Genomic DNA, 12,735 nt, shown 5'->3' on the forward strand with positions numbered 1-12,735 from the left:
TGGAGTCAACTGAACAGTAACTGGTTTGGAGTTTTGGTGAGCACTCTTGCAAGAAAAAGAAATAAAACCCACCTTTGCACAATAAAGGAAAACTTCAAGCTTAATTATTTTGTGTGAACTTTCATTTGTTCTTTAGTAAGTAAAAGGTGATGCCTTGGTCAGAAATGCAATTCAATCTGTTAAGGAAACTAATTTAGATCTAAGATCTGTCATAACTAGGAAATCAAACACAGAGAGGTGGAGCCAACATGGCACTATAGACAGAAGCACCACACTGTCCCTGTGCAGCAAGGACCCAAAAAACTGAGTTAAACAGATACATACCTCAATCCTGGAACCAGAAACATCAAATGAAGAATAAAGAACTAGATCAAGGGCCGAATGGAAGAAGACACTGACGGAGAACAGAGAATGAGGAGAGCTAAGGATTGGTCTTACCAGCTAATGCGGCATGGATTTATCATCTTGGATCACAGCCACCAACGACCCCAAACAGGGAATATAGGAAGGTAACTTCACAGAGCTCCCAACAGAAGACAGAACTCTTGGTAACTAGAGATACTCGGTTTCCCACCCCTCATCCTTCTGCCCTGTATGCTGTCACCACCGCTTTTCAGTGGGACATGGTCTCTTGGCTAGAGAGACACCAGCTCATTGCTGCCCTGGGTCCACCCCTCCACCACTGACCAGCTCCCTCAGAGCCATATGTTGTTGTTGTAGTAGTTAGGTGCCTTCAAGTAGGTTCCGACTCATAGTGACCCTATGCACAACAGAAGGAAACATTGCCCGGTTGTGCAACATCCTCACAATCGTTGCTAAGCATGAGCCCATTGTTGCAGCCACTGTGTCAGTCCACCTCCTTGAGGGTCTTCCTTTTTTCTGCTGACCCCGTACTACTTTGCCAAGCATGATGTCCTTCTTCAGGGACTGCTCCCTCCTGACAACATGTCCAAAATATGTAAGAACCGTAAATATTCTTTCTATGTATATTGTTTCTCTTTCCCTTTCTCCCTTCCCCTTTTCCCTCTCACCTAGCCCGTTGTGCTGCCTCCGCACCTTCCTGATTAGGCCTTGCAATGCCGCCTGGTGAGAGAGACACCAGATCGCTGCCACCTCGGTTCCACACTACCCCAACTGCCGGTTTCCTCAGAGCCATATTTTTTGTTTATTTCTTCTATCTCTTTCCCTACCTTCCTTTCCTTTCTCCCACAAACCTAGCCTCCACCCCTTCTCAATGGGCTGTATCGCACTACTTAGCTAGAGATCTAATGACGGACGGCCAGCCATGGTCTGCTCTACCTCTACCCACCAGCTCCCATCATACTGCCATTTTTTTTTTTTTGCATTTGATTCTCTTCTCTCTTTTAATTCCCCCTCCACCTAGCTCCTACACATCACACCCTCTCCCTTCACTCCTGCCTCTCTGCATCACCCACCAAGGGCCATACCCCAAGCAGCATCTGCAAAGACGCAGACCACAACCCGTACTGTCCCCCAGCCCCTCCCCACCCATGCCACACCTCCATGCAGGACTGGTGCAGAACTTTGGACCCCTGGCCCCACCCTACTGTGCCACCCCCAAACCCACACAGCTGGCCTGTGTTCATGCTGCAGACAAAAGACTCATCCCTGCCACTCCCCCACCCCCAACCGCCCTACTGCACCAAGCTGAGCAACCAACCCTGCCCACCTGGACAAGGTGACAAGAACTATCATGACCACAGGCTGTCAAGCAACAAAACACTTTCAGCCTGCCCAGCCAGACATAACCTAATAAAAACAAAAAAGCAGGCTGAAACAAACAAATTTACAATCAACAGCTGAAGAAAATAATTTCTGAATATCTTGGAGACAGCAGACAGTATCAAAACATATGAGGGGAAAAAAAAGGACAGGATGGTTCCAGTAAGCAACCAAAACAAAACATCAGATGGCATTCCAGTAGAAGAAAAGTCACTGGAACTACTTGATAGGGACTTTGAAAGTCTAGTATTTTCATGCAATGGAATATTATGCAACAATAAGAACAATGATGAATCTATGAAACACCTCATAACATGGATGAATCTGGAGGGCATTATGCTGAGTGAAATAAGTCAATCACAAAAGGACAAATATTATATGAGACCCCTACTGTAAAAACTCATGAAAACTCATACAAAAAGAAACAGTCTTTGGTGGTTATGAGGCGGGGGAGGGGTGAGGATGGAAAAACATTTAATAGACAATAGATAAGTGGTAACTTTGGTAAAGGGTAAGACAGTACACAATACTGGGGAAGCCAGCACAACTTGTAGAAGGCAAGGTCATGGTACCTCCACAGACACATCCAAACCCCCTGAGGGACCAAATTACTGGGCTGAGGGCTGTGGGGATCATGGGCTTGGGGAACATCTAGCTCAACTGGCATAACATAGTTATAAAGAAAATGTTCTACATTCTACTTTAGAGAGTAGCACCTGTGGCCTTAAAACCTGTGAGCAGCCACCTAGGATATTCCATTCATCTCAACTCTTTGGGAGCAAGGAAGAATGAAGAAAACTAAAGACACATGAGAAAGATTAGTCCAAAGGACTAATGGACCACATCTACCAAGGCCTCCACCAGACTGAATCTAGTACAACTAGATGGTGCCTGGCGGCCACCACTGACTGCTCTGACGGAGATCACATTTTAGGGTCCCAGACAGAGCTGGAGAAAAAATGTAGAATAAAATTCCAACTCAAAAAGAAAGATCAGACTTGCTGGCCTAACAGAGACTGGAGAAACCATGACAGTATGGTCCCTGGACACCCTTTCAGATCAGTAATGAGATCATTACTGTGCTTCATCGGTCAGCCAAAGATTGAACAGGCCCATAGAACAAAACAAGATTAGGGTGCACACCTGCCCTAGGGCAGGGACTAGAAGGCAGGAGGGAACAGGAAAGCTGGTAATAGGGAACCCAGGGTTGAGAAGGGGGAGTGGTGACATGTCATGGGTTGTTAGCCAATGTCATACAACAATGTGTGTACTAACCCTTTGACGAGAAACTAGTTTGTTCTGTAAACCTTCATCTGAAGTTCAATTTAAAAACAAGATTACATAGGAACTTTAGGGGGCAGTGAGTTTATGTTAATAGGGGAGTAACAAGTCAGAAAATGAGGGTGAGAATGGTTGCACAAAGTGGAGAATGTAATCACCATCAAGGAATTGTACACATAGAAACGGTTAAATTGGTGTATGTTCTGCTGTGTATATTCTCAACAACGACAAAATAAAATAAAATTTATAAAAGTCTAATATTTAGGGCTTTCCAAGGGATTAGGAAAGAGATGAAGGAAAAAACAGGTAAAACTAAGGAAAAAATAGACAAAAAATCATGAAAAATACAGACAAAATCAGGGAAGACACAGACAAAGCAATGGGAGAATTCAGGAAAATAATACAGAACCAAATGTCAAAATAAATAATTAGAAATCATAAAAAGACAGCAATTAGAAATTCAAAAGATAAACAACAAAATTTCAGAAATGGACAATGCAATAGAAGGTTTTAGGAATAAATCTGAAACAAAGGAAGGAAGGATCAGCAAAATTAAAGACAAATCCATGGATACTACTTTGAGGAAAAATCAGAGAAAAGGATGAAGAAAAACAAAACAAAAAAAGCCTATGAACTATGTAGGATACAATCAAGAGCAAAAATTTGCATGTGATTGGAGTTCCAGAACAGGGGGAGAAAATGGAAAATACAGAGAGGACCACTGAAGATTTGCTGACAGAAAACTTATCTAATATCATGAAAGATGAAAACTGGCTATCCAACAAGCTCAATGAACCCCATATAGGATAGGCCCCAAAAGAAAGTCAACAAGATATATCATGAACACATGTGCCAAAACCAAAGGTAAAGAATCCTGAGAATGCTCAAGAAAAATGTCATTTCCAGACAAGCAGAAATTAAGTGAAAATGTAAATCCAAACCAAATTCATAAGAATTATTAAAAGGAGTTCTTCAGTTAGAGAATCGACAACAACCTGAATCTAGGGCACAGGACAGCATCACCCAGATACCATCCTAAGTGATGAACTCTCAAAGATTAAACTAAAAGATTTATAACAAGGTGCCAGAGATATGAATCTGTAAATGACAACAAAGTCAAAACAATAAAAGGGGGAACAAACAGTGTAGGTATACCCAGCGCCCAGTACCATCGAGTCGATTCCGACTCATAGCGACTTTCAAATGGAGAGAAAGTCAGTGCAATATCAAGTTTCAAACTTAGGAATATAAGGGAAAACTTCATGATAACCACAAAGAAATTTAACAAAACTACTTATCAAAATAAAGAGGAAAATATAAAGACTCGGTAAACACAAAATCTACAAAAATGAAAGAAAAAGAAATTCCACAAACAAAAGGAACTCAGCACAGGAAAGTAAGAGGAACAAAGAAAAAGTCAGTGTGACAAAAAAAAGCATTACAAAATGACAGCAATAAACTCACACCTACTGATGATCACATTGAATGTAAATGGCTTAAATGCATCTGTAAAGAGACAGAGAGTGCCAGAATGGATTAAAAAAAAAAAAAAAAAAAGACCCATCAATATGTTGTCTACAAGAAATATGCCATAGAAACAAAGATGTGAATATATTAAAAACCAAAGAATGGACAAAAATATATCAAGCAAACACCAACCAAAAAAGAGCAGGAGTGGCAATACTAATCTTAGAAAAATAGACTTTAAGGCAAAATCCACCATAAAAGACAAGGAAGGACATTATACAATGATTAAAGAGACAATCCACCATGATAATATAACCGTAATAAATATGTACTCACCCAACAACAAGGCTTCCAAATATGTAAAACAAACTCTAACAGCCCTGAAAAGAGAAATTGACATTTCTGCATTAATAGTGTGAGACTTCAACACACCATTCCCGGTAAAGGACAAACATCTAAAAAGAAACTCAACAAAGATACAGAAGATCTAAAGGCCACAATCAATCAACACACGTATATGGAAAACCACCCACCAGCAGCAAAGTATACATTCTTTCCAACACATATGGAAAGTCCTTCAGAATAGAGCACATCTTAGGACACAAAGCAACCACCAACAATAATGCAAAGTATCTCCTTTGATCACAATGCCATAAAAGCAGAAATTTATAACAGGAAGAGCAAGGAAAAAAAATAAAAAACATGGTAACTGAATAACACCTTGGTTAAAAATCACTAGGTAATACAAGAAATCAAAGATGGAATTAAAAAAATTCCTAGAATCAACCCAGTGCCAGTGCTGTTGAGTCGATTCCGACTCATAGCGACCCTATAGGACAGAGTAGAACTGCCCCATAGAGTTTCCAAGCAGCGCCTGGCAGATTCGAACTGCCAACCCTTTGGTTAGCCGTAGCACTTAATCACTACGCCACCAGGGTTTCCCCTAGAATCAAATGAGAGTGAAAGCCCATCATACCAAAACCTTTGGGACAGGGCAAGGCAGTGTTTAGAGGTTCATTTATAGCAATAGATGCACACACCAAAAAAGAAGAAAGGGATAAAATCAAAATGTTAGCTTTACAACTTGAACAAATAGAAAGGGAACAGCAAAAGAAGCCTATGGCCACCAGAAGAAAGGAAATAAATGAAATAGAGAATAGAATAACAATAAACCAAAGACAAACCCGTGGCAGGTGAGTAGATTCTGAATCATAGCGACCTTATAGGACAAAGTAGAACTTCCCCATATGGTTTCCAAGGAGTACCTGGTGGATTCAAACTGCTGACCTATTGGTTACCAGCCATAGCTCTTAACCATTATGCCACCAGGTTTTTCAGAAAAACAATAGAAAGAATAAACAAAACCAATAGATGGTTATTTCAAAGGATCAACAAAACCGAGAAACCATTGGCCAAAATGACAAAAGAAAAACAGAAGAGGAAAAGAACAACCCAAATAAGAAATGAAATGGGGGATATTGTTATTGTTTTTGTTAGGTGCGGTTTTGTTGGTTCCTACTCATAGGGACCCTATGCACAAGAGAAGGAAACACTGCCCGGTCCTGAGCCGTCCTTACAATAGTTGTTATGCTTGAGCTCATTGTTGCAGCCACTGAGTCAATCCACCTCATTGAGGGTCTTCCTCTTTTCTGCTGACCCTGTACTCTGCCAAGCATGATGTCCTTCTCCAGGGACTGATCCCTCCTGAAAACCTGCGCAAAGTATGTAACACGCAGTCTCGCCATCCTTGCTTCTCAGGAGAATTCTGGTTGTGCGTCTTCTAAGACAGATTTTTTCTTTCTTTTGGCAGTCCGTGGTATATTCAATATTTCTTGCCAACACCACAATTCAAAGTTGTCAATTCTTCTTCAGACTTCCTTATTCATTGCCCAGCTTTCACATGCATATGATCCAGTTGAAAATACCATGGCTTGGGTCAGGTGCACCTTAGTCTTCAAGGTGATATCTTTGCTCTTCAACACTTTGAAGAAGTCCCTTGCATCAGATTTAGCCAATGCAATGTGTCTTTTGATTTCTTGACTGCTGCTTCCATGGCTGTTGATTGTGGATACAAGTAAAATGAAATCCTTGACAACTTCAATCTTCTCTCCATTTATCATGATGTTGCTCATTGGTCCAGTTGTGAGGATTTTTGTTTTCTTTATGTTGAGGTGCAATCCATATTGAATGAAGGCTGTGGTCTTTCATTTTCATTAGTAAGTGCATCAAGACTTCTTCACTTTCAGCAAACGAGGTTGTGTCATCTGCACAACGCAGGTTGTTGATGAGTCTTCCTCCAATCCTGATGCCCCATTCTTCTTCAAATAGTCCAGCTTCTCAGACTGTTTGCTCAGCATACTGATTGAATAGGTATGGTGAAAGGATACAACCATGACACACACCTTTCCTGACTTTAAACCAGTCAGTATCCCCTTGTTCTGTCCAAACAACTGCCTCTTGATCTATGTACAGCTTCCTCATGAGCACAATTAAGTGTTCTGGAATTGCCATCCTTTGCAATGTTATCCATAATTTGTTATGATCCACATAGTCGAATGCATTTGCATAGTCAATAAAACAGAGGTAAACCTCCTTCTGGTATTCTCTGCTTTCAGCCAGGATCCACCTGACATCAGCAATGATGTCCCTGGTTCCACGTCCTCTTCTGAAACTGGCCTGAATTTTTGGAGGCTCCCTGTCGATATACTGCTGCAGCTGTTTTTGAATGATCTTCAGCAAAATTTTGCTTGCATGTGATATTAATGATATTGTTCTATAATTTCCACATTCAGTTGGATCACCTTTCTTGGGAATAGGCATAAATATGGACCTCTTCCAGTCTTTGGCCAGGAAGCTGTCTTCCATATTTCCTGGCATAGACGATTGAGCACCTCCAGTGCTGCATCTGTTTGTTGAAACATCTCAATTGATATTCCATAAATTCCTGAAGCCTTGTTTCTCGCCAATGCCTTCAGAGCAGCTTGGACTTCTTCCTTCAGTACCTTCGGTTCCTGATCATATGCCACCTCTTGAAATGGTTGAACATAGACTAATTCTTCTTGGTATAATGACTCTGTGTGTTCCTTCCATCTTCTTTTGACGTTTCCTGTGTCGTTTACGATTTTCCCCATAGAATCCTTCACTATTGCAATTCGAGGCTTGAATTTTTTCTTCAGTTCTTTCAGCTTGAGAAACGCAGTGTGTGTTCTTCTTTTTTTGGTTTTCCATCTCCAGCTCTTTGCACATGTCAATATAATACTTTACTTTGTCTTCTCGAGACACCCTTTGAAATCTTCTGTTCAGTTCTTTTACTTCATCAATTTTTCCTTTTGCTTTAGCTGCTCAACGTTCAAGAGCAAGTTTCAGAGTCTCTCTGACATCCATCTTGGTCTTTTCTTTCTTTCCTGCCTTTTCAATGACTTTTTGCTTTCTTCATGTATGATGTCCTTGATGTCATTCCACAACTCATCTGGTCTTCGGTCACTAGTGTTCAATGTGTCAAATCTATTCTTCAGATGGTGTCTAAATTGAGCTGGGATGTACTCAAGGTCATATTTTGGCTCTGGTGGACTTGCTATGATTTTCTTCAGTTTCAGCTTGAACTTGCATATGAGCAATTGATGGTCTGTTCCACAGTCGGCCCCCGGCCTTGTTCTGACTGATATTGAGCTTTTCCATCATCTCTTTCCACAGATGCAGTCAATTTAACTTCTGTGTGTTCCGTCTGGCAAGGTCCATGTGTATAGTCGATGTTTATGTTGGTGAAAGAAGGTATTGCAATGAAGAAGTCGTTGGTCTTGCAAAATTCTATCATTCAATCTCTGGCATTGTTTCTATCACCAAGGCCATATTTTCCAACTACTGATCCTTCTTTTTTGTTCCCAACTTTCGCATTCCAATCACCAGTAATTATCAATGCATCTTGATTGCATGTTCATTCAAATTCAGACTGCAGCAGCTGAAAAAAATATTCTATATCTTCATCTTTGGCCCTAGTGGTTGGTGTGTGAATTTGAATAATAGTCATATTAACTGGTCTTCCTTGTAGGCGTATGGATATTATCTTATCACTGACAGTGTTGTACTTCAGGATAGATTTTGAAATGTTCTTTTTGACGATGAATGCAACACCATCTCTCTTCAAGTTATCATTCCCAGCATAGTAGACTATATGATTGTCCAATTCAAAATGGCCAATACCAGTCCATTTCAGCTCACTAATGACTAGGATATCGATGTTTATGCATTCCGTTTCATGTTTGATGATTTCCAATTTTTCTAGATTCATTCTTTGTACATTCCACATTCATATTATTAATGGGTATTTGCAGATGTTTCTTCTCATCTTGAGTCATGCCACATCAGTGATTGACGGTCCTAAAAACTTTTCTCCATCCACGTCATTAAGGTCGACTCTACTTTGAGGAAGCAGCTCTTCCCCAGTCATCTTTTGAGTGCCTTCCAACCTGGGGGGCTCATCTTCCAGCAGTGTATCAGACAATGCTCTGCTGCTATTCATAAGGTTTTCACTGGCTAATGCTTTTCAGAGGTAGACTGCCGGGTCCTTCTTCCTAGCCTGTCTTAGTCTGGAAGCTCAGCTACGGTAGTCAAAATATCCTGGTGTGAGTTCGTCCACAGCACGTTGACTAATAGAGCAGAATCTAGAACTCAGTTGTAAATCCATCCACCTACAGCCACCCAATCTTTGACAGAGGCCCAAAGTCCATTAAATGTGGAAAAGACAGTATTTTAAACAAATTTTTGCTGTTGTTAGGTGCCCTCAAGTTGGTTCCGACTCATAGCAATACTGTGTACAACAGAAGGAAATAGTGCCTGGTCCTGCGCCATCTTTATGATCATTATTATGCTTAAGTCCATTGTTGCAGCCACTATGTCTTGAGGTTCTTCCTCTTTTTTCACTGACCGTCTACTTTACCAAGCATGATGTCCTTCTCCAGGGACTGGTCCCTCTTGATAATACGTAAAGTATATGAGATGAAGTCTAGCCATCCTTGCTTCTACAGAGCAATCTGGCTGTACTTCTAAGACAGATTTGCTCATTCTTTTGGCAGACCATGGCATATTCAATATTCTTTACCAACACCGTAATTCAAAGGTGTCAATTCTTCCTTATTCATTATGCAGCTTTCATATACGTATGAGGCAAGTGAAAACACCATGGATTGGCCAGGTTCACCTTAATGATATTCTTAAAGTGATCTCTTAGTTTTTAACAATTTAAACTGTTTTTTTGCAGCAGATTTGCCTAACGCAGTGCGTCATTTGATTTCTTGACTGCTGCTTCCATGGGTGTTGATTGTGGATCCAAGTAAAATGGAATCCTTGACAGCTTCAGTCGTTTCCCAGTTTATGATGATATTCCTTATTGGTCCATTTGTGAGAATTTTTGTTTTCTTTATGTTGACATGTAATCCATACTGAAGGCTACAGGCTTTGATATTCATCAGTAAGTGCTTCGAGTCCTCACTTTCAGCAAGCAGGCTTGTGTTATCTGCATATAGCAGATTGTTAATGAGTCTTCTCCAGTCCTGATGCTGTGTTGTTCTTCATATAGTCCACTTTCTCTGATTATTTCTCTGATTATTTGCTCAGTATTCAAATTGAATGGTGAAAGGATACAACCTTTTTTCACAATGTTATCTATAATTTGTTATGATCCGCACAGTTGAATGCCTTTGCATAGTCAGTGAAACACAGGTAAACATCTTTCTAGTATTACTGCTTTCAGCCAATATTCATCTGACGTCAGCAATGATATACCTCATTTCATGTTCTCTTCTGAATTCAGCTTGAATTTCTGGAATTTCCCCTACTGATGTACTGCTGGAATCACTTGTGAATGATCTTCAGCAAAAGTTTAGTTTCGAGTGATATTAAAGATTTTGTTTGATAATTTCTGAATTCTGTTGCATCACCTTTCTTTGGAAGAGACACAAATATGGATATCTTCCAGGTGGTTGGCCAGGTAGCTGTCTTTCAAATTTCTTGGCATAGACCAGTGAGCTCTTCCAGCACTGCATCTCCTTGTTAAAACAGATCAGTTGGTATTCTGTCAATTCCTGGAGCCTTGTTTTTTGCCAACATCTTCGGTACAGCTTGGACTTCTTCCTTCAGTACCATCGGTTCTGAAATGATTGAACATCAACCAATTCTTCTTTGTACAATGACTCTGCATATTCCCATCATCTTCTCTTGATGCTTTCTGCCGCATAAGCCCTCACTATGAAGAATTTTGTCTATAGAATCCTTCACTATTGATACTCCAGGCTTGAATTTTTTCTTCAGTTCTTTCAGCTTGAGAAATGCTGAGCATGTTCTTCCCTTTTGGTTTTCTATCTCCAGCTCTTTGCACATGTTATTATAATACTTTTCTTTGTCTTCTCCAGCTGCCCTTTGAAATCTTCTGTTCAACTTTTTTACTTCATTATTTCTTCCCTTCACTTTAGCTACTTAATGTTCAAGATCGAGTTTTAGAGTCTCTTCTGATATTCATTTTGATCTGTTCTTTCTTTCATGTCTTTTTAATGACCTCTTTCTTTCTTCATGTATGATGACCTTGATGGCATTCCATAACTCACCTGGTCTTTGGTCATTAGTGTTCATTGCATCAAATTTATTTGTGAGATGATCTCTGAATTTAAGTGGGATACACTCAAGGTCATACTTTGGCTCTCGTGGACTTGGTCTAATTTTTTTCAGCTTGAACTTGCATATGAATAATTGATCATCTGTTCCAGAGATCGGCCCCTGGCCTTGTTTGGACTGATGATATTGAGTTTCTCCATTGTCTCTTTGATGTATGATGTAGTCAATTTGATTCCTCTGTATTCCGTTTGGGTTGGTCCATGTGTATAGTTGCTGTTTATGTTTTTGAAAAAAGGTATTTGCAGTGAAGCCATTGGTCTTGCAAAATTCTATCATGTGATCTCCAGCATTATTTCCATCACCAAATCTGTATCTTCCTACTATTGATCTTTCTTCTCTGTTTCCAACTTTCACATTCCAATCACAAGTAATTTTCCATGCAACCTGTTCGCATGTTTGATCAATTTCAGACTGCAGAAGCAGGTAAAAATTTTTGATTTCTTCATCTTTGCCCTTAGTAGTTGTTGCATAAATTTGAATAATAGTAATTGTACTTCAGGATAGATCGTGAAACATTCTTTTTTGGTGATGAATGCAAGGCCATTCCTCTTAAATTTGTCGTTTCTGGCATAGCAGACCGTATAATTTTCCATTTCAAAATGGCCAATACCAGTTTATTTCAGCTCATTAATGCCTAGGATGTTGATCTTTATGCATTCCATTTCATTTTTTATTATTTTCAATTTTCCTAGATTCATACTTCATACACGCCATGTTCCTATTATTAATGGATGTTTGTAGCTATTTCTTCTCATTTTGAGTCCTGCCACATCAGCAAATGAAGGTCTTAAAAACTTGACTCCAACCACGTGATTAAGGTCAACTCTACTTTGAATAGGCAGCTTTTCCCTTGTTGTATTTTGAGTGCCTTCCAACATCTTTTGGCACTTTATTAGACACTGCTCCTCTGCTATTCATAAGATTTTCACTGGTTAATTTTTTTGAAAAGTAGACCATCAGTTCCTTCTTCCTAGTCTGTTTCAATGTGGATGCTTGGCTGAAACCTGTGCACCATGGGTGACCCTGCTGATATTTGAATACCGGTGGCATAGTTTGCAGCATTATAGCAACACACAAGCCCCCACAGTATGACAAACTGACAGACACATGACAGACACGCAAACCCCCACAATATAAAAAATGACAAACTAACAAATGGTATTAGATGTTCACCCGTAAAAAAATGAAACAAGACCTATACCTCACCTAATAAGCAGAAACTAATTCAAGATGAATCAAAGACCTAACTATAAAACCAAAACCTATAAAGAACATGGAAGAAAAAACAGGATCAACACTAGGGGCCCCAAAATATGACATAAATAAGATACAAATCATAAGTAACAATACACAAACACCAGAAGGTAATCTAGAAAACTGGGATCCTTTAAAAATTAAACACTTTTTTTCTTCAAAAGACTTTGCTGAAAGAGTAGAAAGAAAACCTATAGACTGGGGAAAAGTTTTTGGCTATGACATATCCAACAAACTTCCAACCTCTGAAATCTAACACCTCTACAACAAAAAGACAAACCAATTGAAAAATGGTCAAAGAATGTGAACAGACACTTCACCAGA

Source organism: Elephas maximus, chromosome 2 (genome assembly GCF_024166365.1).
Source record: "Elephas maximus indicus isolate mEleMax1 chromosome 2, mEleMax1 primary haplotype, whole genome shotgun sequence".
NCBI classification, from domain to species: Eukaryota; Metazoa; Chordata; class Mammalia; order Proboscidea; family Elephantidae; genus Elephas; species Elephas maximus.